Source organism: Agelaius phoeniceus, chromosome 2, assembly GCF_051311805.1.
Source record: "Agelaius phoeniceus isolate bAgePho1 chromosome 2, bAgePho1.hap1, whole genome shotgun sequence".
Classification (NCBI taxonomy): Eukaryota; Metazoa; Chordata; class Aves; order Passeriformes; family Icteridae; genus Agelaius; species Agelaius phoeniceus.
The window spans coordinates 94988686-95015432 of NC_135266.1; the positions used below are offsets into that span (position 1 = coordinate 94988686).

Sequence of the window (26747 nt, forward strand, 5' to 3'; positions counted from 1 at the left end):
TGAAGCTAGAGCATCTGAATAGAAGCCCCAGCCGTGCCCCTCTCTGGGGACGGGAGGGCTGTGCAGGAGGCGGCAGGGAAGGGGTGCACAGCTGCTGCTCCCGCCTCTCCTGCGAGCAGCCCGCAGCCATCTCCCTCCAGCAGCACGGGCAGCTGCCTTGGCCAGCTGAAAGCAGCCAGGGCCAGAGTCAGCTGGAGAAAACAGTGACAGGAGATCCAGGAGCAGGTGGTGGCTTGTGCTTCTAACCACCTGTCTGAGTAACACTTTCCTGTGCTGCCCAGAAGCTATGGCACGCTCCAGTTTTCCCTGGATATGGGATCCCTCATGATTCTCAGGGCTCTACTCATGGTGAGACCATAATGAGTTCATTGAAGGATCCTGCTTTACTGTGCTCCTGGCTGTCCTAACTTGGGAGTGACCTCAACTTAAAATTAAATCTTAGTTTTCACAGGCTTTTGCATTTGCTGTCCCTCTGCTGATGAGACCAGGCAGGGTCTGTTGTAGTGATGCAGAATAAAATCAAACTTTGTGTTTCTAAGCACACGTACCATGTCAGTACTGCTAAGCTCCTCATCAATATTAAAGAGTCAGTTGTTAGTTTTACATGCATTGCTTTTCATTTTTCCCATTTCATGAAGGGGGGATGTGAGAAAAGTCACTTTCCACCAGGTCTCAGTGTCACGTAGCAAACCAGTGGTGCCGATTCAATTGACCTATGTGACTACAGCTGCCCACCCTTTCACTGGACCTCACCAAAACTGGAGAAATACCTGTTCATCAGGAAGTAAATGATCATTGAGCTTGTTTTATGCACACTGAAAAGCAGCCATCAGATGCAATTAGCCTCTTGTGGCTACCAAAATGAGGTATATTTAAACAAACAAGCTAAAACTGAAGGTTTCTTATCACCCACATGGTCTGATCTTCCTTTGTTATGATTGCAATAGATTGTTGAGGGTTGACCCAGTATTATTTATTCATGGCTCTTCATAATTACATTTACTCAATAGATTCCATACTTCACAATTTCTGTTATAGAGTGTGACTGAATTTTTGTGCATTCTTGTAAATAAATTGTTTAAAATAGATCAGTCAAAATTCATGTGTGTGTTTGTACGGAGGTGTTCCAGATTTTTCTTGTGTAGTGGGATAACTTCCAGTCAAGTGAAGAAAACTTTTAATATCAAGTTTTTTTGTCAGTGTTGCCTTTCATTGAATCATAGGAGTTAGACTGGTGAAGTCATGGATTCATAGAATGGTAAAGGGTTCAAATGGATCTTAAGGATCCTCTAGTCCCAGTCCCTCACCTCCATTGGGCAGGGACACCTCCCATTAGACCAGGCTGCTCAAGGCCTTATCCAGCCTGACTTTGAACCCTGACAGAGTTGGGCAAATCCACAACTTCCCTGAGAACCTGTTCCAGTGTTTTCTCTGTGGCACACTATCCTTGCTGGGAGGTGAAATAGATTATATGCACAAGAGCATTGTTGACTCCTGCCCTGTGCAGAGATGGAAGATTCTTTTTTAGCCATGGGTGACATCAGGTGCTTGAGGTGGTGAGTTGAGGTGAGTTGAGGCTACGTATGGGCCCATAAAAATGGAGAGGAGGACATGGACTGGCCAGTGCCAGTACAGGGAGTACCCTACAGTTTTGAGGGCCATCCTGTCAAAAACTTTACTTCCCTGTCCCACTTGAGGACCGCCATCTCTTCCTTACTGTGCTCCAGGGAGGTGGCCCAAGGACGGACGGACAGACGCTGCAGTAAGTGCCTGTTGGGGGCACTGAGTTTCTCACTGATGATGGTAAACGTGATTTGGCTCCTGCGCTCTTGTAATCAGGCTTACTCTTGCTGAAACAGAGATTGCTCTATTGCGGTGCCAGGCCTGTAGCAATACCAACTGTTTAATAATTAACAGGCCCTGGTTGTTGGCAGCAGCTCCCGGTCCCCGCCCCTGCCAGCGCAAGTGCCCGTTCCGTGGGTTCACCTGCCCGCCTGCGCTCCGGAGCGCGGAGCAGCGCCCTGCTCGGCAGAGGTGGGAGCAGTGCAGAGACATCCATCTCTGTCTAATCTGCTTGGTTTATTATTCTCCGGGGACCTGGGGTGATACAGCGAACATGCAGTGCTTTGGCAGCACTAACAATGGCTGGGCTGTCATTCTAGATAATATTACAGACTTGTGCCTGATGCGTGGGGTCTTCTGCTCAGCTGTCCATTCTCTAAGGTCTTGTTTTCTTTACCTTTAATTTTTTTCTTGGAGGGGTGAGGTAGGTAGTGGAAGAGGCAAGTTTCCTGTAAATTAAAAAATAAAGCAATGGGCTTAACTAGCTTGTTTTCCTGGTGCCAGAACGGTGTTTATTGTTTTATTGCATTAATAAGTATTATCAAACACTTTTCCAGTATTTTATTGTTAGAATGGATGCTGAAATGAAGAGCAATTTTTTCAGTGAATGAAGGGACTTCATTATGGAAGTCGCTCCACCAATGGGGAAAAAATACAACAGCAAATAAGCCCTCACTCTTGCGTCCATTTTGGCCACTTCCATAGTTTTCATTTGATTTCCTTATTACTGTGTACAGTGTATGCATGTGGAAAACAGTATGTTGTGGTTTATGTGGAAGTGAAGCTCAAGCTTGGAGATCAGTTAGGAAAAATATTGTGATATTTTGAAGAAGAAGAGATTATACTGCAGAGTTAAAATGTAACTGGATGAATAGACACAAACATACATATTAATTTCTCTTTCATTCTCCAAACCTTGAGTGGAACACAAGCCAGGATTTTCACTTGGTGAATGGGATAATGATTTTATTTTTTAAAATCCATATATGAAATGAATTGTAAGCAAAGATTTTTTCCATTCCATTCTGCTACAGAGTTCTATATTTGGAGTCAGCTAAACTTTGCACAGTATAGACCATTTTGGTCATCTGTGAGGGAAATCACTGAGCTATGGGTTAGCCATGATGTGGATGACACAGAAGATCTTTGTGTTTTTAACAAATATTGCACTGTAAAACGTATGGTGTCTTCCAGTGTTCTGGAGGGAATTCTGTCATAAAATTCTCTATCAACTCTACTTGAAGTTCCACCCTTTATCATAATTATGGCAGGTGCAAGTATAAGGAAGCAAATGTAATTAGTAATCAGACCTGTGAGTACTGCCCTGTCGCCAGCTTTTTATTTCCTCTATGTAGCTTTGCCATTACAGATCTGAGAACCCTGTAAAACCCTTGCATAATTAATGTTTAGTTTCTAAACCAAGAAACCCCAGATGGTGAGGTCTGGGGCTCACTGATGCTGTTTCCTCTAAAAATAGAGGGCATTAATGTGAGCATATCCATCCATTTTCAATAGGTGAGTCAAGTTAAATACTCCAGAACAAGGTGGGAAAACTTGAGTTTGTCTAAATCCTTGGGCCAAATCTCATCACGTGGGGTTTTCAGGTCATCTGGATGATGTTAGGAGACATGAGCAGTCTTTGCTTCCCACACCATTTGTTTTCCTAGCATACTTGAGCACTTCTGAAAATTCTTGTGTGTTTTTTTAATCATCCCTGAAGGCTTTGGCCTGAACAAGCATCTGGCATTTGACGCAGTCTGTGTTGAGATTGCAGTAATGACTTCTTCCCCTGTTTGTCATTTACTTGAGTAGATCTCTACAGACGGTCTTTTGATTTATTCTCAAGTGGGAGCAAGTTAGAGTTCAGTGCTGCTAGATGTCTTCAAAAAATGGGAGAAGTACAGACAATGAACTTGTTGGTGTTCTTTCTAAAAGTTGTAGAATTGACGTAGTTCTGTACTTTTTTTTAAACTTTTTTTTTTTATTTCATAAGAATGTTGAAGTGATGCCAACAGATAATTTTCAGGAGTCTCGAGCAGGGCAGCTACAGGTATGCAGGGAGAGGCAGTGCACTCAGGAGATTAATGAAGTGCCTTTGCAGCTGCTATTGTAGAAGCTGGAAACCTTGTTTCATTAAGCAGAAAAATAAACTACAGAAACAGAAGACTCCCTCTCCTTCTTTCTAAAAGTGTTTCCTTTCTTAAAATGCACATTTTTAATCCAGTGGGAAGAGTCTTTTCTTACTGCTGACATACTCCTTAAATCATATTGTTTTCAGGCAGTAGGTAGAGTGTGTAGATGAGTGACATTTGCTTGTAACTGTAACTAAAACATAGTTTTAGTGACATCAAAAAAATTACTGCATTTATAAGCTGAACCATTTAGAGCAGGTAGAAGGGAAATTGAAAGCTAGAGTTAGGAATGGAAAACATCTTATCACTTTGAGTGCCTGCAGCTGTGCCATCTTAGGGTGTGACTTATTTAGAGTTGCTGGTCAGTTCTTGGTCAAGAGAATCACCAGGAATACCAGGAGGGACCCTTGGGAGCGATTCAGTAGGTGGTGCTGTTCCCTTGAAACCAGCTCTGATGCTGTGCCCAGCAGGATGTTTAGGGGGTTGTTTGTTTCTTCAGCTCTAGCTTTCACGTAGGACTTGAAAATTAGCTATCTGCTGCCGTAAAAAACATCTCATTAATGCCTTTTTTTTTTTTATTAGCTGTAGCGGTATTCTTAGAGCATATGTAAACTTTCAGTGGCATGGGTGGTGGGAAATATAGTAGAAGATAAAACATATTGGTTTCAGAGTCATCTCATGTATGCTTGAACGTAAAGCTTGAAGCATATTCCAGGATCTGTGAATTCCAGGAGTCATAACTGGAAAAACAACCCTATGGGGACATAGGATAATGGCTTTAAACTGAAAGAGGGCAGTTTTAGATTAGATATAAGGAAAAAAAAACTCTTCTATGAGAGTGGTGAGGCATTGGAACAGGCTGTCCAGAGAAACCATTATGTTTTATCCTCTACTATATTTCCCACCATTCATGCTACTGAAAGTTGACATATGGTCTAAGAATACTGCTACAGCTAAAAAAAATCATAAAATCACAGATGCCCCATCCCTGGAAGTATTCATGGCCTGGCTGGCTGGGGCTTGGAGCAACCTTCTCTAGTGGAAGGTGTCCCTGCCCATGGCAGAGTGTTGGAATTACATGGTCTTTAAGGTCCCTTCCAATTAGGTTCTGTGATTCTATGATTTTTTTAAACATGCTGTGTGGGTAGCAGACCTGACTTGGCTTCCAGCACAAGGTGAAGTTGAATCCAGAAGCAGACCTAGAGAGGACTCCAAATATTTCAGCTCCGGGAGTTGCTTGAATGTGAGCTCTCAGTGATGGCCCTCCACTGAGCTCTATTCTGGTAAAAAGCAGTCACTCAACTAACAAACAAAGCCACACATATTTTTCAGAGGATATGAGCAGTGTCTTTCCAGGCTGTCTCCAGAATTCAGAATTCTTCTCAGAAATCTTCAGAAACACTGAAACCTTTCCTCTGTGCTGGACTCCTCTTTTGTGGGACGACTGCTTGTTATGGTCTCTCAAAAGGAAGAATTTTTTTTTTGACTCTGAAGGTCACATGAAACATAATGTCAGAAATTTCTTTTTGTATGGTTTGAGGTCAGAAAGGTCATTCGTGTTTTGAACCCAGTTTTGCACAAATAGATTCCATCTTGAACCCATCAGGAGGGTAAAGCTCCTCCCTTCCATTGATGGTTTTGTTCCACTGGTCAATTCCCTTGCTGTTTAAAAATGTGAGATTTTTTTCTGCTTTGATTTGACTTTTCTTTCTTTCATTCTTGGCTTCACGTTCCAGACTTTGGTTCTTGTTACGCCTTTCTTCACCCAACTGAAGATCTCTGTAGAAAACAATGCAATAGAGAAAAGTAAAAATGCCTTTTAAAGCGTACTCACTACCTCCTGTTTATGCCTCCAGGGATTGCTTTGGACATCTTTGCCACATTGCACTTCTTGTTCATGCTCAGTTGTTTATTTGTTATAATCCTTCTCAGAATCTCTGTTTTTCAGGGTGCAGCACGCCCCACCTGCACCCATGTCCCATCCTGTAATGCGTTCCTTTTTCTTGAAGGCTTGCCCTACTAAAAAGTTTTTGAAAGAACGCAAGTTTTGAAAAATCTGATTCTCCTCATCTCTTGATATCCTGTTCTCCTGATATTATATCAGTCTTTGCATCACCTGGAAATTTTTATCAGCAGTGATTTCATAACTTATGAGTCATTGGTCAAAATGCTGAATAGTGTTGTTGTTATTACTAATTTTACCTGTATCTTCTTCCACCCACCTGTGTTGGAATACCCCTTAGGCTAATAGCTTTCTGAGGCTCTTCCATTAGTTGGCAGTTCAACACACACTTTCATTGATGGAACTAGAATGTTCTGCAGTAGTCCTAAGTCAAATGCCTATAAAACTGTAAGTGTATAAGCTCTTAGGCTTATAAAATACATACTCTTACCAAAGAATGAAATCAAGTTTGTTTGACAAGACCTATTTTCCATAAAACTGTTTAAACTAGCATTAATCACTTTTCAGATCTTTATCAATAATTTCAATTAGCATACATCAGTGCAATTTTACTGGTGTCAGTAGATTTGTACATTTTGCTGACTTACAGTGTTCCTAATGAGTGTGTATTACTCAAGAAAGCAAAAACCAAAACAAAAGTCAGTGCTAAGGATACTGCAATGTACTTGGGCACTTCTTTATTTGGAGAAGCAGTCTGTAACTTCTCGGTGTGGTCGTGGATGGAATACACTGGTAAGTCCCAGCAGTCCCCATAGGCAGAGTGGACACTGGGGAAGGTTCCTAACTGGAATTTTAATCCATCAAAATGTTTATGGGATTTCTTACAAAATTTTGAATTGGATCTGAAGTGTTTTACCTTGCATCCAGCATATAAATCTGCTTTGTGAGCATTGAGACACTACTCACAGTTTTTTCTTGTTTCTGCTGAAGCTCAGAGTAGAGGTTGGTTTTTCTGAGCTGGTCCCTTCTACCATTTCCTGAAGTTCACAAAGGGAATCTAGTGGGGAAATTCTGAAAATGTCACAGAGTTGTAGGTACTGCTGAGATGGCTGTGAAGCAGCTGTGTTGGTGTGGAGGCAGGAGGCTGATGACTCCTGGAAACAGATGGGTCTTCCTTTCAGATAGCTTGAGACATGATTTTCTTCCCTATTAGGTCTTGAGATGCTTTGTGCTTTAAACACCCTATTGTGTCTAGTAAGCCTGAAATATTTACTATTTACATTAACCTCCAAATGAAAAATGTTGAGAGACTATGCAAGCAAAATTCCTGGACTACTGCATTTTACTGTCTAGTGTATACAAAATTGCAAGATGTGGGTGAGAGCTGTGTATAACAATATTTGAATTATGTATGAAATAAATATGTGAATTTTATTTTTTCTCGAGGGTGTGAGGACTTGGCCAAAATTGGGCTGGCATGGATGGCAGAAAAAAAAGAAAAGGAATTTGAGTATACCAGAATGACCTACTTAAAAAAATTAAATTGGAAAAAAGAGTAATGGCTTGTAGCTATGGGATAATGGAATTTGGGACACTTCATCGTAATCTTACTTCTAATTGACAACAGGCGTGTTTGTGCTCTATTGTGGAAGGACTTTGTGATCAACATACCATTGCTGCATGAAACACTCCACTTTTTATTATACTGGTCAGAGAAAGCAGTCCAGGATTCCAATCTCCAGGTCCAGGATTTTCATTTAAATCCATTTGCATTGTTTTCCGAGGGAGATTCACTCTGATTATTGAAAAACCCCACCCAGTCTCCTTCTCCCTCAAAAAATCTTCACTTTCTTTCTGAACATTGAAACTTCTTCCTTCTCAAAGGATGGTGAAAAATGGCTGGTGTTTCTGGAGAACACTGTGTTTAAAATATGTGGTAGGGAATCCCTATTTTTGATCTGATTCTGGGCATTATTGTAATAGAACTATTTTAATTGCCATAATGTATAGATTGTAGAAGTTCAAATGGAATGTAATTGATTTCTGTGTTCTAATGATAGATAAAATTCCAGACTTAAACCTACTCTTTTAGAGTAAACTTGTTTTTACTAAGTAGCCATATTATGAAGCTTCATAAAAGCATTCTGCTTTCAAGATTTTACAAGAAAGATCTTAGTGATAAACCAATTGAAATAGCATTTTATACTCATTTTAGACTGTTTTCTTACCCATAAATTTATTATCATTTTCTCATTCTTAGTTTATCTATACATTCAGTCCATAAGCCCTTCCCTTAAAAGTTCTCAGTAGACTTGTTGAGATGCTATATACCTTGGGGAACCTGAATGACTTATTAAAATCCCACCCTTCACCCCCTTCCAAATATGACAGTCAGAATTCAAAATGAGAATAATTACAGCTGTGCAGTTACAGCAGCTCTGAAAGACAGGGTAATATGAAGACTCCAGAGGAAATGTTAACAATTCTAATAGTTTTTTGTAAAAGACAGAGAGACACTGTCAAACCAGAGGTTTAAACAAAAAATAGGTTAAAATAAAAAAAAACCAGAAACTTAAAGGCCATCAAGGACTAGTTGAGCCATGGAACAGATGATAAGCAAGCAAAAACTTGTTGTCCAAAATATTGATATCTTGCTGGCAAAAAGAGACATGTCTGTTATTTGCCCAACTAGATAAGTCACAGGGGGACACAGGAATGAAATGAATCTCTTTCAGTACCTCTCTGTGAAATACTAAATTAAGGTTAGTGGCTACATTTGACAAAGAAAAAGTGTTTCATCTGTGCTGCACATAGTGAACTATTAGTATGACTGCAGCATTTAGACAAATTGAATGGCATGCTATTGTCCATCATCTTTTTATTCTCCTTTTTTACCCTAATTTTGAATAATTCATGGGGAAAATGATCACTTGGTAATGCCACAAACTAACAGCAGGCAAAACTAATTTTACATGATATGAAAACAGATTTTATTTATTTAAGAGTAATATTTAAAGAAAACAACAACTTTTTTGACACCAGCTGCTGGGAAATAAATAGAATATTTTATGACAGAAAAAAAATCCAAATGCGTTAAAAGCTGTTCCTGAGGGATGGATTAAAAAGTAAAATATAGATGTTGGGCAGATAAATTTAAACTTGGTGGTCACTGATGTAATTCTGTTCCTTAGGGGGAGTGAAGGGTAGTTTTCTGGAGAAAAGGAAACTTCAAAGGAGTGCAGAGTTATGTTTAAGAACTTGTCTGAATAGCTGATCTCTGTTCTGGTGACTGGGGGCAACTTGGGTGACATCTCTTTAAGATCTTTTACATTCTCTAGACCAGATGGGGTTTTTTTCCCTCATGTCTGTTGCGTGAGAAGCAAGCCTCCTTTTATTTTATTTTTTTCCCCCTAGTTTTTCCATATCTGACCTCAGCTCTTTAGCAGGAGGAAACTTTGAACCTACAGCTTTTTTGCTGCTAGCTTTTTGGTTTTTGTTTTTTTTTTTCCTTCTTCTTGAAGTGGCTTGATGAGTGCAGCAAGAAGGCAATCTGGAGGGACATTTTTTTTTTTATGAAGCCCTGCCCAAGAGTAGAAGGAGTGAGCAGGTCGATACCCAGTTCTGGTGTCGCAGGATAGGGAGGAGGAGGTGGAGAGCAGGGGGAAAGTTGCACAGCATTTTAGCACATGAGCACTTGGAACAAATGCCATCAGTAATATAAATGTTGTGTACTGCATTTTCATGTAAAATTGTTTAACTTAAAAACTCTTAGTGACAGAGGGAATGTAAATCTGAGGCTGAGAGCCTGAGCCCCTAGCAGAAGTTTATTATTATGCCTGATAGCAGCTGAATTCCAGCCTTTTTGCATGCTATAAAATGGGGCAGTTTTGTCTATTATTGGCGCCATGTGCACCGCGCAGTGAAGGGTTTGTCGGCAGTTCAGCTGTAAGCCCCCATTTTCACGGGTTTATAACTCTACTGTTAAAAATTCACTCCAGGCTGGAACTTGGCACACGAGATGGAGTCTCTGCAAGTTATGCTGAAACTTAGGCTGTCCTCAGACAGCTTCCTGATAGTGTTAAAAGACACAAGGGGTGTGTATGGCTCCTTTCAAAAGACAAGAGAGAGCAAGGACAAGTCCCACCATTTTGTGCCTTTGATTAAAAATTGTGTTGTTGGATTCTGCCTTGTTTAGAAGGAGCACCCTGATGCCTCTCAGTGTTCTTGCACATCTTAAATTTGGAAAGAATTTTATTTGAATTCTTATTTAACTTATCAGTTCTCTTCCTCGTTATTTTTACATGGAGAAAAACTGATCAAAGGCTTTGTATACATTTCCTTTAATGGGATTTAAATGCAGTGTTGTTTTGCTGTGCTTTAAGGTTTAAACATTGAATATTTCATTTTAGCTAGCTGTCATTAGTTGGTATTTATATAGAGCTTGGGTGATAATAACAAGCCCTAGGTATATGAAATGTATTTTCATTTGCTTCCAGTGATATTTTCCAAGAGATGGATTTCCAGACTATAATACAGCTTTAACTGCTGGGTAGTTATCATGATGCAGCCTTTGCTTTGACTCAGTCACCTAGTACAAGGCATGCTGTGATCTTGTGAAGAGAGCATGGGTTGGTGTACTTGTATAGTCTCATTTATCAAGGCATGAGGGTCAGCTCTTTTTTTGAAGGGGCTTTCATTTTTCAAAGTGGTTGGATGCTTTTATGGTGTTGCCATCTCGAAAGCAATGCCATTGGGATACTTTTGATTTTGTAGCTGGTCATGGTGATCAGGGAGCACCTTCAGTGCTGCAGACCAGCAAGAATCCTTTAAAGAGAGGAAGTGAATGGTGGGAAGTCTTCATGAGATTGTACAGATTTGTAAGTCAATATGTCCAGCTATGAAATCTGAAGTGGACCAAGGAAAATGAACCTTTTTGTACATCACAATCAAAAGTATGGGCTGAAAGTTCCAAGAGCAAAGATCTATTTGAGTTGTACCAAGAGATAAAGGGTAAAAAAAAAAAATCAGTGGGTTAGAATTCAGTCTCTGACGCATGTAAGATGGTGCTTGTCTTGTTGTCACTAATAAATATAAAATAATGGATCTGAAAAACCTGTGTCCTTTCTTTGTTTAGATTCTTTTCAGCATTTGACCCATTAAGTATCTAATTCTTGGCTTACATCCATTGATTAAAGAAGACTAGGAACTAAATTGGTTTGGTGAAACAAATTCTCTTCTCTTACACAGTCATAAATAAGAAATAATCCTGGATTTTTGTACAAGTGTCAATATTCTGAATTTACTGTAGATTATATCTAAAATCAAATTTTGGCCTGTAATTGAAAATTTGGGAGTTTCAGTTTGTGTTGTGAAGTAGGAGTTGGTTGGCCTTGACCTCCTCTTGCTGAGGTTATCTGGTCTGTCTGCCTAAATCCACATTGCAAGATAATTTCCTTGATATGCTCCATAATATGCACCACTCCCAAAGGATGACTCTTGCGCCTAACCTTGGTAATCTCTGGAGAAAATAGTTAAATACGGTCTTCAGGGATTTGCTACCAAATATTTAAACTTCTTATTGCATTGGAAATAGAAAATCCATTTAATGAATTGTAACTAGCAATGAATCTGAGAGGTATCTTCTGGAAGTAACTTTTGCTAAACTTTATCTGTATTCAGATGCTGTTGGCAGAGCAGGTGAAAGGGCTTGAGGTCAAGGGGGTGCATAAGTGATGGAGTTCTGTGGGATCAGTCTTGGAGGTCTCAGTCTAAAAAGCATCATTAACTCAGTGTTACCTTTCAGCGCCTTTCTAAAATCTTCATTTTAGACGAGAGGCCTGCGTGCAGAATTTAAGAGGCTTATTTTCTTATACAGAAATAATGCTGCTAAGCTGCTAGAAATCTCAGCAGCTTAATATAAATGTTCAAATAAAAAAGTTAGTATTTTAACTGTATAACCTTCAAATATAATTAATAATGAAATCCTAAGCAGGAGCCTAGGGGAAAGCATTAGGATTTTTTCTATTTGTGGAATAGGTGCAGGTCTCTAGTGTGCAGTCGAAAATAGGGACTAAATATGAGCTGATGATTTGGAAATCACTCATGTGTGCTGCTGAATGCAGTCACTGTTGGGATGTAAAGTAGAGCACAGGAGAAAACGAAAAAAGAGGGACCTGAGCCACCAACTTCACACTCAGATAAAATACCGAACTTGTGTACTAGATGGGGATATTCAGATACTTTTTTTTATTTAATTTGGCCTGAGGATTAAATTAATGTTATCCTGCTAGTGCAGGAGGTAGTGTATTACTTTTTTTCTTCACGCTTCTACCAGTGCTACCCAAATTATTATTATGCAGCTTAATTATGGGGAACAAAAATCACAGTAAGAGAGAGTGTCATGACTACCTGTGTGATGAGCCTGTTAAGATTTTTAGCACAGCAAGATGCTTTTCAGAAACACTGCTTCCTAGAAAAAGATGTTGTTGAGTGTTAATCCACAGGTGGTGACTCAGGAAAGACGAAAAGAAACTGTTCAGACAATGAAGGGTGTTCTCCAGCATGGTTGGAATGCATTGTTCTGTCTGTGCTTACACTTCTCAGAACCTGTGCCCCACTTCTGTGCATGAAGGTTGCATGGAAGGCCAGCAGTTCCTTCTGTAATGAAGTGCTTAAACTCTGCAGTACTGGCTGTAAACAGGAGCTATGGGATTTTGGGCCAGAATTTTGGTCTCAGTAGAGGAAAAATGTCTGCAGATACTTCAAGCATAAGGGGTGACCACACAGTACTCTTCCAGAGTGCAAGTGGAAAACACAGAAGCCCTGGAAGGACTGGTTCTTTCTGTTTTATTTCCAGTTCTTTAGGCATCTTGAAGCACATGGTGTGGATTTGATTAAGGTAAAAATGTGTTGTCAGGCTGGGGGTTACTACATTACCATCCTTTGAGTCACATGATTAGGAAGGAAAAGAAAAGAAATATGGAAGTGGAAAGTGAAGTTTGGTGTACACAGTAGTCAGCATTCACACATCGCTGTCACACTGTGTGACCTGAGGTATTGCAGTTATTTCCTATGTAGGTATCAGTTGCCTTTTTACTGACAGCTTCTGGAAGAGTGATGGTATTGGCTAATGGAGCAATCATACTGCTTGTCAGAGAGGAAAAATTATTTTTAGACTTGTCTTTTATAACAACACCCTGAAATGGTTGATGATGCCTAAAAGAGGCAACACAGAAGTCAAACTGTTACTTCACATACCCTGTTTTTCCAACAGAAATAAGTAAAAAATCTCATAAAATGTGGAAAGGACACTACAGATTCACTCCCAGTCTACTCTTTTAGATTCCTCCTCAAAACTTGGTAGCTTCCAGGGCTGCATTTAAATCCTGGGGCACCTCCTCTCTTGCAGACCATGGTGTGTTCTACCCTGTCCATTCTCTTACAGTGGCTGCATCATTCCTCCTCCACTGCTCAGCAGAAATTACACTTTGATGCAGGAGCTGTAGCCTAGGTTTTTGTGACCATCTGTGATGTTTATAAGAGAATCTCTCCTCTATGCTGCCTTTTCCATGGGAAAAATTATTTGCTGACCAAGCCAATATCCAGCCCATTGCTAACCAATTCATTAATGCTTTCAGATTATGGTGACTCCTTCTCCTACCTCAAGCAATTGCAGTATGTACTAATGAATGGCTGTTTAGCACCTTCAGATTGTTTATGTAGTCTTAAAGTCACTTATTTAACCTTTGTCTTTTGATGGTCACACCTGAATGTGCCTTGCACTATTATGTTGAGATATGACACAGTTATGTGATTTTTGAGGCCAGAAGCAGATTGATTTGAAGTTGCAGGAAGAGAAATAATGTAGAAATTAGCTTTTCCTCTTACTTTGGAATCAGAAGGATATTCTGGATATCTTAACACATTACTAGGTAAAGTTACTAGGTAGCCAAAATATGAGGAGAATTCTCCAATAACATATGTTTTATGTGTATTGATGTTTCTTGGTGATACATAATCTTTGTTCCACCTCAACAAGGTAATGAGAAGACTACTTATCATAGGGTTCATTTTTATCAGGACTGCTGAAGGTTGCAGTAGAGGAGAAGAGTACACTTACAGTAATTTTCTAGAAACAGTTAGCAAGAATTGCAATTTAAGTTTTCTATGGATTTGTGTTGTGGTTGGTTGACTTCTTGACTAAGAAGGTGTGACCTCTCACTGAAGTATTTCCTGGGTTCTGAGGTGGATTTATAAATCCTGTTCTGTGGTGCTTAAGGTATGAACTTATACTGTTGGTTCTGTGTGGGGGAAATTAATATCTCTCTCTACCCCTGCTTATTTCCTTTTTTTTTTTTTTTTATTTTCTGAAGTTTATAGGAATCAGCCTTTTTATTCAGGGTGATAAGCCTTTAGCAAATCTGGTTGAAATTGGTGAATTAAGAGTACTAGTGAGAGGTTGTATTCAGGCAGAACAATTCTAGCCTTACAGAAACCAAAAGAAAAAGCTGGTGTCCAGAGGCAGGATATCTTTAGTTATTCCAGGCTCAAACAATGATTTGCTCTATGACCTTTGGCAAACCGCTTGTCTCTTTATGCAGTAAGAAAATACTGATTGATTGAATCGATATCTCTGTGGGATGAGGGTAATTTTCACATTCCTGACTGAGGATCTCAGGGTTCTTTATTGCCAAATACTGAGAAGGTAGAAGGTAGTGGTAAACAGGGTGTCAATATTTTTTGAAGATATGCTGTCATTCACCTTGATAATGATTCATACTGAAAGATTTAGGCAGTTTCTGCTGTTTGAATAATTCAGGTGAAAATGTTTTTCTGATTCCAGGACAGTTTGGATTGTGCTGCTTGAAGAAAGGAGACCTAAGATCACTTGTAGGATTGAAAGGTTTACCTGAACACTACTTCCCGTTAATAAAATATCCAGAAAATTAGGAGAGATTTGTTTAACTCTTCCTGTACTATCTGTGACTTACTGAAATTTGCCATAAGAGAAACAGATTACTTAAGTTGACTTGCTTGGGCTGTTTTTTTGCTCATACACTGGCAAATTTGTGAAAAGTAAAGCATGAAGGCTTTTTTCATTTGTGCCACCTATCTGTAATATTTGCTGGAGCCTTCTTTTTTTATTTGATCATGGGATGCAATACATGAGCCATGCAGTGAGAAGCTGGGTGTTGGCATCAGTTACAGCAAACAAGTGTTTAAAAGTCTGGTAAGTCAAACCAGCTTAAAGCTTAAAAGCAAACCTTTACTAGACTGGCATTTGTTAGCAATACATATAGCAAATAGTTCTTAATCATTATTAGCTATTACCACTGCATATTCAAACAGTTGGTTGTTAAGATCCCATATTTTTCCAAGCATTGCTTAAAAACTTGCATCTAGAAAATTAACAAACGGTATTTTGACCAGCTGGAAGAATAAAAATCGCTGTGTTTCTTACCACCTTTAAGTTTAATATTAGATATAAACATCCAGTGTTCTTCACCCACCAAACCAGAAGTTGTCCACCATACCTTCCAATCAATTAGTACTGTAGCATTCCAACCGCAAAGGGACTGGATAAGAGAAAAGAAAAATAAGGATTCCTTAAAATAAAAAACTAGTAAAGGAAACTATGACAGCATTATACTTGTAACCTGAATTGTGTGAATTTTAAGTTTTCCTTTATAAGCCATATCTGATAAAATGAAAACATGAAATTTGCATAAAACATGATAAAATTTGGGATTGCTACAAATCTTGTCTCTCAGAGATGCCTACAATATTATGAAAAGAAAAGAACACCTGCATTTTTTTATATATGCGTATATATATCTATGTATGTATAAACAAAAACTTCCAAAGCAAAAGTGCAGAAGTTTCTTTTCAGTCTTCTTCTTCACCTGTCCCTATTTAGTCCTTTCAGACTCCTTTTTAGAGAAAACAAAAAAAAAGGCACAGATTTCAAATTTTTGGTTTGCAAACTCTCTTTGAAGATGACTTCCACTTTAATGTTTCTAGCTTCTGGCTTTCAAACAATTGCCATTTTACCTAAAAGGGCAACATGTTTACAGATTGTATGTGAAATAATTTTCAAGAGTGATGCATTTCCTGACCATTTCTATTTTTAGCACAGTGATAGCTCAAAGCTAAGAACCCTTCCTGATTGAAACTGTACTTTTAGTAACTTAAGGATGGGGTTCTTTCTTTTTTCCTGATTTGGACACATCTAATGTGGGAGACATCCTAGGAAATGAGAGACAATTCTCCTCTTATTCATAGATATGAGGCTTCTCTCCCCTCCAGGTTAGCTTGTGTAGTTTTCTATTCAGGAACTAACTGGGGTTGCTTTCAGTGCAAAATTAAATCTTGAATGTTTTTAGCTGGTTTTGCGGGGGATTTGTTGTTTTGTATTTTTGGGGTATGGGGTGGTGCTGGTGGAGTTGTTTTTAGGTGAATTTTAGGAACTGGAAATAAGGTGAGCCAGAGCAGTGTGACTAATGGTTTTTCTGCAGGCCATCAGCAAGAGTCTCACCAATGGTATGTGGACTGTCATCCTACTTTCAGACAAATGGTAGTAATGCATGACTCTTCAGAAGTCCTACAAATAGCAGTCTGGAACATTTCATTAGGATTTTAAGAACAACAAGGGGATGCAGATTTAATAGGCTAATATGTTTAAGTGGCCTTGGTACTATCTTATGTAAGATGGTAGCTTGCAGAGCTAGGAAATAATTCTGCACACATTTACTGTGTAGTAGTTCCTTCTTTTGGAACTTTAATGTGGCTTAGAACTAAGAAAAATATTTTTTTTTTTCTGTAATTCACATTAGAGATACATTTATTTATTTCTGTGAACATCAGACCCTTCTGTAATGGTTATTTATTGTAGTATATTTAATGCAGACTTCCAGTCAATGAGAACAGAAAGGAGATCACTGACTACATAAAACCCTAGGCTGGTTTCAGTTATAGCTCAGGAAATGGAAAGTTTCTTTCTTGCCCAAATATGAAGCTCAGTCAGAAAATATAGAGATATTAATGTCATAGGGCATTGTTAAAGAGTAAAAACTTCAGCTAAAAGAGAGAAATGCGCGAGAGAGTTTTGTGTCAGATGGCTACAGCAGAAGATCTGGCAGCTGGACTTCAGAATTCTGCTCCAGCATCTCCAGATCTGCTGGGATTGTAATGTATCTGTTGTTGGCATCACTGAACCTCTTAATGGAAAAGAAAGTGTGTTTCTAAAGAATTTTGAGATTCAAGGAGGAAAGGCTGAATTTGTTGGAAATTTTAGCCCTGATATTGTACCAATTGATTACAGGGACAGTTGACTACATGTAATTAAAACCAAACCTCCATTCACTTGATGTTAAATAATATGGTACTTTATATAATAGTCTCTCTTAGTACACACAGATGCATAATGAGAATTTATAGGTACGTGTGACTCCTAGAGTGTTCTTTTTATTGTAAACTATTTCCCTAAATTTTGGCTTCTTATGGTATTTCATTCTTTTGCTTGCTTACATTAGAATAAATATCCAGCAATCTTTAAAAAGGTAGCGCAGAGTGGAATAGCAGTTGGTGTTTTGTATCCTGGCAGACTTCATGTATTTCACAAGTGCTTTTACTTTGGAAGGTACAGGTTCAAATTTTGTTCCTTATGCATTGTTTAATGGGGCAGGGGGGCAGCAGAGCATGAGATGGTGCTGGCCTGCTTTAATTCAGAAAGAGTTCCTCAGCACATGCTAAGAAACTAAGCAGTTCCTCCCTGAGAGACCTACTTCCTTTTTATAGTTTTTTGTAGAGAAAATGCTTGAAGAGTCCTGAGTTCTTTCTGTGGGAGGTGCAGAGGAGGGAAAAAGAAGAGTTTTAGCTCTTCCATACAAATTACAGGTGGGTTCAAATTTGGTAAATGTGGTAAATGTAGATGCATCTCAGTTATGACAACAAAGGACCTGAAGGATCTATCCTTTTAATCCTTTCAAGAATATTGAAGAAATAAAAAATTTAGTTGTATAATATGTAAATGATCCTTTTCTATTTATGAATATTATTTTCACTGTCTCAGCAATTGGGCCTGAAATATTTTTCTGGGCTTCGTTGCAACATAAAGGCATTAGATCAGGAATGTTCCAAAATTCAGATTGGCTGGTATTTGATTATATCACCATGACTGAATGTTACCAGTTTTAAAATGCTTTTTTTTTTGTTGTTCAGGAAATTTTAAAACAGCTTTGATTTCAAACATGAAACTTGGCAAGTGACTGGTCCACAATGTGTTCTAATCACTTCTGGTATTTTGGAAAAGACTTGAAAAAGATTGAAGTTGTTATTTTATTAGAAATTTAGTTACCAATTGCATATCTGAACTTCTCATCTTCTTTACCTGGAATGCAATTAGCATATGGTCTTGTAGACTTTGCCCAGTGTTAGCGTTAATTTTGTGTTTTTCTGTACATTGATTTTTGTTAGAATTTTTTTTTACTGCTAAGAAATTATGTACCAGTTTTAATTCTGTAGTTTGGTTGACCACGAGGAGGATACATTTGGTCTCATCTGTTTAAACATAGATTATGGAACAAGTTGAATACCCAAACGTTTTTTTTGCTAATAATAGCATTCTCTTGTATGTTAGGTGTGTTTTAGTTTTTTTTTTTGTTGGGCACATGGAGCCAGAGTGAATTTTAGTCTTGGAACTTCCACCAATTCAATTGTTGCAGAAGCCCCACGAACCTGAGCTCATACCATGTACCCCTCACCTTAAGTATCTGAAGCAAAGATAATTATTACATAGATTTAAGTGGGCACACTCCATATCTCAAGGTCCCTGGAAAAACTACAAATATAATTTGTAATGGACCAGGCCAACCTCAGGGATGGACCTCAAGGATGCTGAGGTCTCTGAATCTAGTCCTGCAGTGTATTTGGATATACTTTGGCTTCAGAAGATAGTAGCCATTCTTTTTAAAAATCCATTTTAAACTTATCTAGTCATTATGCTGTTGCTTTATTACCTAGATTTTGCAGGATGTGGCTGACAGTATAAAAATCTTTTTCTTGTTTTTACTAATATTGAAAGTAAATGCAAGATTGTTTTCTCCTTTTTTCTTCCAGATATTATTTCCGGTCCTGACACAGTGATCAGTTGAAATCATTGCTGATATAGTCTCTTTTTTCTTCTGCATTGTTTCTGGGGAAAAAAATTACAATAGAGCTTTGCCAAATCACAGTGCAGGAACTGAACTTCCCTGAACTTTTATATAGTTCCAGCTGGGTTTGAATTTCTCTTCTTGTAGGATGATGTCTAATTAAACAAGAATTACAAGTATGGACTTTATTGGGAGATATTTGAGAGCTTGCATCAATGTTACATTAAAAGTTTAAGCAGCAGATTTGCAGTACAGTCTAAAGGTCTCCAAGTCCTCTGGTATTAAATTTGCAAAGATTTCTGAGATGAATGAAATTGGAGGGGGTTGGTAGCATTGTCCCTGTAATATTGAATCTCAATAGCCTGTACAATAAGATATTGTTCAGTATCCTCCTTGGGCCTTGAGCTTAATATGGCAGTTACATAAACTGAAATAATGTGAAACTTCTGGGCATGCTTTGTGCATGACGTTGTGCAAGATGGAGCTGGTTTTGGGATTCAGGTTAATGGCCTTCTGGCAAAAAACATACATGATGTGCTGAAGTAAAAGACTGCATTGATTTGTGCTTGTGCATATGGTGAAATAAAATCTGTCAATGTGTAATCTGGAAAAGGCCTGATACCACTTGTGATGCACCTGCTTGTATGAGCTCAAAACTTAGCCTGTAGTCCTGACTTTGCTTTTTATTAATTTTATTTACTCTTAAAAGATAGCATGGCCCATCTTACCCCTCAGAATCCCAAGTTCCTCCCAAGATAGACCTGTGGGGATAAGGCTTCTGCTAAGGGTAGCACAACAGTGATGGAACTACTGTCCATCTAAAGTGGCAGAGCCACAGAAGCCACACTTGCACTTGCTGTTCCAGACACCTGAAGTGGATATTTTCACCTCTAATTCTTTCCACTTCTCTGACATGAGACCCACAAATTCATGCCTCTATGCTAATACACTTCCCTCCCTGTCTCTTTCTCCTGTGAAAGAAGTGTCACACCTTCATCCTATTCCCTTCTCTGCCTGCAGCAAGAAAGGAAAATGGAAGCTTTGCAGTGCAAGCAAGGCAGATTCTCACAGTGAAGATGGAGGGAAGCAGGTGCTGGTCAGGGAGAGGCGATGGGCTTAGGCTGCTGTGTGAGGGTAGAAGAAATACTGGAGATCTTGAGAGAACATCAAAGGTCCCAAAACCATAGATGATGGATTTCATAGGTGATTGAGATTACCATGTACAGTCTCCTGATGTCACATGTCAAGACAATGACCATGAGCAATAAGTCAAGAGGAGGAGTTGTGACAACTTTCCTAAATTTCTTACAGTTGAAAACGTGTAGCTTTCGCTCACTCACTCAGTTTTGCTGTCTCAAGAAAGAGAGCATTAGAAGTTATTTTGGCCTTATTCTTGAAGGGGCACAAGTAAGCAGAGTCTCTGGTGTTGGGGGTATGTTCTCCACACAAGGAAAGAGAAAAAGGCAGGATACAGTGAACTTCACATCCTGCTGATACAGATGAGTTTATCCTGGAAATAGTCAACTGCTATGTTTAATTGCTCAACACTTTGAAATAGCTAGACTTCCAAATAAAGGTTTATCACTTTGACTTTCCCTGCCATATGTCCCATGAGATTTACCCCTGCCCTAGGGTTTTTCATTACATCTAAGTACATTATCTTTTATCCAGGATCTTGCCCTTTCACAAGTAAGGGTCTGGCTGAATTTTTTGGGGGCAGATCTGTGGAGGAAGTGGAGAGGTAGTACCCATTTAAATGTACACAGTGTCTCTGTGGGGATAGCTCAATGTCATCTTCTGTACCAGAAATCAGCAACAAAATGGCTTTAGCTGTGAAGGGCAGTGGAAATTCAGGAAGTACAACTAAAAAAGTCCCCTGTTTCCAAAGAAGACTTTAAAGATGTCATATATGATTATTCTAAACTTTAAAATTTTAATCATTAGTACTGATAGTCTAAGAAAATAGGCCAGATGATTGTCCCTTACCACAGTGACTGATATATATTATTTTATTTTGCTTTTCAAGGGAACAAATTTCACAACTCAGCCATACCAGTGCAGAGTAACATGATGAAGTCAAGCCAACACAGTGAAAACCTTCTATTTCTGAATTTGAAACAAAATTCTGTATTGGTTTTTGATAACTTTTTTTACATTTTAAGATACATTAAATACCACACTGTTCTGGCTTGTGCACATTACTTTAATCTTGAAATTTTGGTACCTTTCGCATTTGATGAATTTCTTTTTTCTGAATCATCTGTTTTGGATGCTGTCAGTATTTACATTCTTTTTCTCATCTTTAATGAATCTCTGTAGTGATAATAATCCTAGCACCTATTGCTCAGCATCAGAGTAGATTCTTCCTTCTATTCTTTTGTAATACCATTGATTAATAACTCATTGCTTCCTATCTGTCAGACAGTTTTTATCCATCTTATTGTAATAGTATTCAGACCATAATTCTCTAGTGCCTCTATGAGCTTCCTGTGTGGTACTGTGTCAAAGGCCTTGCTAAAATCCAAACAAATTATATCCACCACATTTCCTTTATCCGCCCAGTTTGTCACCGCACTGAAATACCCATCACAATGAAACATTTATTGATGTAAGTTTCCCTGTTAAACCAGAATAAATGTGAAGGTTCTGCTGTGATTATGTGATAGAGCCTGCTTCTTAACAGTGTATTATCATTTTATGCACTAAAGATAATATGAGCCATGGGAGATGATACCATTCAGCAGGAGCAGTGAGGCTGTGAAGATCAAAGCATTATGAACCTTGAAAAGAAGTGGGAGAAGCTTATATGCTACAATAGCTTGCAAAGGGCATAAGTAAAGTCTTGAAGCTGTATTCCAAGAGATGCTCAGCAAATATCAACTTCAGAGCTGCTTCACAAAAAACTGTATCTTTAGAGAAAGAATTGTTTGGGCAAGGCCTCGTGAAAGCTGCATGCTGTCACTGTTCCTGTTCCTTGGGAACATAAACAGGATCTAGGGACAGCTTGTGCAAGAAAACAGTTGGAATAAGGAATATCATGGTTTTCAGCAGCCAACTTGATTACCATCATCGCCCCTGCGTAGGAGGAAAGCTTCAAGAGGTATTTAGAAGGATGCTGGGTCCCACCTAACTATAACAGAACTATCCATTAAACCCCTAAACATTGGGAGTCCAGGTCAGATCCTAAGTGCAGTTATAGAGACCAGCTCTTCTGTGGGTTGAGAAGTTCAGCTCTCATGTGCTTTCACAGCTGGGCTTCTCAAATGCTTGTTGCTAACTCTGTTAGCAGGAGGAATAAATGAGGGGGATGGACTGTGCTGTTAAGGGATCCAACATGTTTAACAGGTTTGAGAGCCCTTGTGGTGAAATTGCATCCAGTACCTGTTTCCAAGTGACCATTAGAGTGGATTATGCATTGCAGCTTTTATACAGTTGATTCTCTCTAACTTTTTGAAACTGAGATTTCAAGGAGTCTCAGTCTTTGCCCAAAGACAGGTTTTATCATACCTGAACAAAAATAGTTCAAATACTTTTGGGGGATGTGGGGTGTGTGTGAATTGCAGCCAAAAATACACCTTTTTCCTGATTAAAATGTTTTTCTAGCTCAAACAGCCATGGTTTGGAAATTAAATTTTGTAATGGGTGTCATTTTCACTGAGAAAGTAAATTCGAAGGATGAATGCCATGAGGAAGACAAAATCTCTGTGGACATTCATCTTTGGAGTGAACCAATAACAGATACAGATTTACCATTTTGACAAAGAAACTTTCAGTCTCCTGTTGTCCATTCCTGCACAGGGAGGAACCCTGATCCCAGCAAAATGCTGTAGGTTGTCCTCTGTTTCCATTCTGCCAGATTACAAAGGCCCCCAGGTTTCTCCCATCAGCACCCTGTGACTCTGATTTGAGCCACAAATGGCTATGAGTTTGAAGGCAGAGCTGGAAATAACCTAAATTCCAGCATATTTTTGAAAGTGTAGTAAGAGCTCCAATTCAAACTTTTTGAGAGGATTTTTCAAGCACTGCTATTACTTTTTTTTTTTCCTTTTTATTCTCTCCACTCAGGACAAGGAACAGGTGACAAAAGTAAAGCTGTTCATAGAGAGTTAATACCAACTAAAGTGCATTCACCTAAAAAAAAAGCAGTAAAGTAGTGCTATATCTGTGTTAATAAGATTTGCTCTTTTGTTTTACCAGTGAACCTGAACAGAGCATCGTGCTGATGTGTCTATACTGGTTCCGATTCCTGAGTTTGTATATTTGGTGCTAGATGAGGTGCCTGTACAAGTGACTTTCCTTTTCCATTTCTGTGACACAATTATTCTGGGCCATATCCTAAGTAATTATTTCGATTCTGAAGTTGGATTGAGGTCTCTTAACTGGCCCATGAGTATTTTTGAATATTCTCCTGAAGGTAAAGGGCTTGTTTTTTTATTTGTGTGTGTCCATTTGTCTTCCAGTGCTCTCCCTTTCCCTCATTCCCTGGTTGCTGAAGACGAGTTCCTAAATATTATCAATGAAGTTTTTTCCTTGAGGAAGGAATACATCAGTATTTTACCTTCTTTGAATAATTACTTGTGGTAGTGGCTTCATTGTTGATATCCAGTTCAAGAAGTGAGCTTGAAAAAGATCAATTGACTGAGGTTGTAATTTCTATATTTAGAAATTTCTTAAGATATCAAAAAGTGTTGTACTGTATTCTCCTCTAGTCTTCCTTCTCCTCATAACTAATCAGCTGTGTATGACTCTAACTGACCTGCTCCAGCTGAGTTAAGGTACTCAAGGAAAATCAAAGCTTTACAGATATGGAACTTCTTTATTGCTAAGAGTTTGCAGAAGGCTGACATCTTCTGAAATGTTTCCTGAGTAAAAATTTCATGTTTTTCCTTTCTCTTTAATTTTTTAGATTGATGGAATCTGATCCTTATCAAAGTGGTGAATTAGACCATAACCATGAGTCAGGCAAAGTACAGTCATGCAGGCCGTGAAATATTGCTAATGAACTTCAGTCATTGTAGAGTTGGTAGCTTTCTTCTCACAGTTTTCACACTCTGCATAAGCTTTGTGGCAAGAAGGCAAAGTGAAGAAAGCAAAGGGAAACCTGTTTACCTTCTGATATTTTATTTTCAAGCCTTTACTAAGAGGCAGCACTTGCCTTGTTTTTAACACTTTACTCATGGGCCTCATTCCTGACCTCCCATGCTCCTCATTCTTGCAGTTCCAGCTCTTGGGGTTCTCTCAAGCAGAAGTTCATTGACTGTTCTTGAGCCATGTCTCTTTTCTTTCCACAAGGGGATTAGGGCACCCCTTTCACTTAACAATCATGATCTCCTGCCCCACAAGTGTTAAGTGTCCTCACCTGTGCACAGGAAGGCACGCTCTTACAGAGAGCTTTTTCCGAGGCTCTATTTCTTGTATTAGAAGAATCACAGTGTGTGCTAATTATGCCTGCCTTGAGGAGAGGGACCACTTTATCTGCAGGCACTATGTAATCAGGTTAACTTACAGAGTAATGCCAAATGTTGCATTCCCTCCTTTCCCTTCCCAATCAGAAAAACGTGGGCAAAGAACAAAGGACTTCAGTTTAAAACCACTAGGAAGATAGGCTGAAGAGCAGTTGTCAGGATTGTGCCCAGCATGGGAAAGAGGTTCTGTGCCTTTGTGCTTTGACAGGAGACACCCATGTGTTTCCTCGTTCTCTACAAAAAAAATTGGAATTTTGGACAAAATTCACTGGGGTGAAGTCCATGCACCAATTTATTCCTATTTAGGTCATTGGAATAGGGCTTCTCTATACTGGCTCTCTACACAGGGATACATTTCACCCTCAGTGAATGCTCTTTGTTTTCTCAGTTGAGGTCAGTTTTTCACTGCATTCATTAGAAGGAATAGCGTTGGATTTTAAATACTGCTTCCCCTCTCCTGCCCTGCCAGCAAGCCAGCCTTACAGTCCTGAAGATGTTGGAAAAGGGGTAAATTTGGAAGGGGAAGAAAGTGAAAGAAACAGAAGATCAGAGGCTGAAACTGTTATCCCATATGTGGCAGTTGTGCTATTGCCTGCTGCTGATGGACTTACCAGATTTTGCCTGGATTTCTTCACTACCTTATTAGGTATCTCTACCTTATTAGGTGTCAATCAGGAGAAAGAATGAAAGTTGCTTGATATAAGGTTGTCTAAAGGAAGTGGAACAGAGGAACATGTGTGTCAGGTGGTTCCTTCAGGAAAAATTTCATCAAAGCCTATAAAGTTTATCTTATGGCAGCATCATCCTAGTGCCTCTATCAGAGGGCTCTTGTTCATTCAAATGCTCAAGAATTGTTTCTGGTTCTTCCTGTTCTATCCGCTTCTGTGCTCTCTGTTTTGCCTCCTGCTCTTCAACACCTCTGATCTTGACAGAGTGGAAAACCTAAACCTACAAATAAGTTTGTGAGCTTATTTTTGTTTGTGGTATAGGTGTGTGTATGAACATGTTTGTGTGACAGTATATTGTCTGGTATGGTGCATTTTATTTTAAAGATCCATGAGGATGGATTGAGAAGCCTCATATAAGACTGACATCTGAGGAATTGTATTTTTACTTATGGGAGAACAATGTAAAATTACACTTAGGAATTGCTCCCAGCCTGTGGTACATTTAAAAACAGCATTAGATTTGCACCGGGATTTATTTGACCGTCTCTGCGAGTGTGCTGCTGGTGAGGAGAATAGCTTTGACTTTGAATGGGGTAAATTAGGCAAGTTCTGCTGTCACCTTTTTAAAATAAAATTTAATGAAGTTTTGATTTGTTCCTTTAATGAGTCATTGGTACATTGTATGTGTCTGTGTATATTGCTGTATGGTTTGTTATTACGAGGCCAAATCCTGACAACTTACTGCAAAATAGTTTTAATTTATTATTAATATTTTTTTGTTTTTCTTGTTTCTCCTGGTTTTGGAGCCTTTATAATTAGATATAATTAAAACCGCAGGTTTTAAACTCCAGTCTAACATTTAAACTCATATTTATGGTACAACCCCTGGAGTTTTATTGTCATTCCAACTATTTCAACTGCATTTTGAAAAAAAAAATTTTTTTTGCATCTGTTCGAATGCTGTGTCGGCAGCTATCACTTCTTAATCATCAGTTTTGCACAATAATGTGACATTTATTTTACATGATAAGAAACCAAAGTTTTATAGATGAGCTATTTCATATCCCTTAACAAAGGTTTGCAAGGGACCTTTTGCCTTGTACACTTTAAAAACAGCTTTACTCTTTTTGAACTTGCCTTCCTCTGCTTCTTCATGCAACAGTCTGAAAGTGCTGCATGCTGTAGAACGAATTTGTAAAAAATGTTGTTGGCTGGCATTATGTAAAACCATATTTTCCCTTTTGGTGCGTATGTTCTGGTCCTAGCAGTGTCCTTGTTTTGCTGAAATTAACATTTTTATCCTCACAGTCTTTGGTGTGTGGTGGTGTTTTTCTGTCTTTTTTAATTGTGGGGGTTTTTTTAATTAGTATAAGGTTGATTGTTAAAATTAAGTGGCAGAAGGCTTCTTTCCAAATTATTCAGGGATCTTTTGCTGAAGAAATATATTTTGCTACTCTCAATTGCTTTTTTCCCTTTTTCTTTCATTGCAAACTACTCTGGGAAGAGCTTCTTTTAACAAAAAAAAAAGGCTACGCTTGACTGATAATGCATTGCTTTGGATGGTGAAACATTATGAAAGTTTAATT

General features: G+C 38.7%; 1 protein-coding gene across 3 annotated transcripts in view; it reads left to right on the forward strand.

Annotated features, from left to right (window-relative positions):
- The window catches only part of ZBTB20 (zinc finger and BTB domain containing 20), a 473812-nt gene that overhangs the window by 134551 nt on the left and 312514 nt on the right, over positions 1 to 26747 (forward strand). The window lies entirely within an intron of this gene.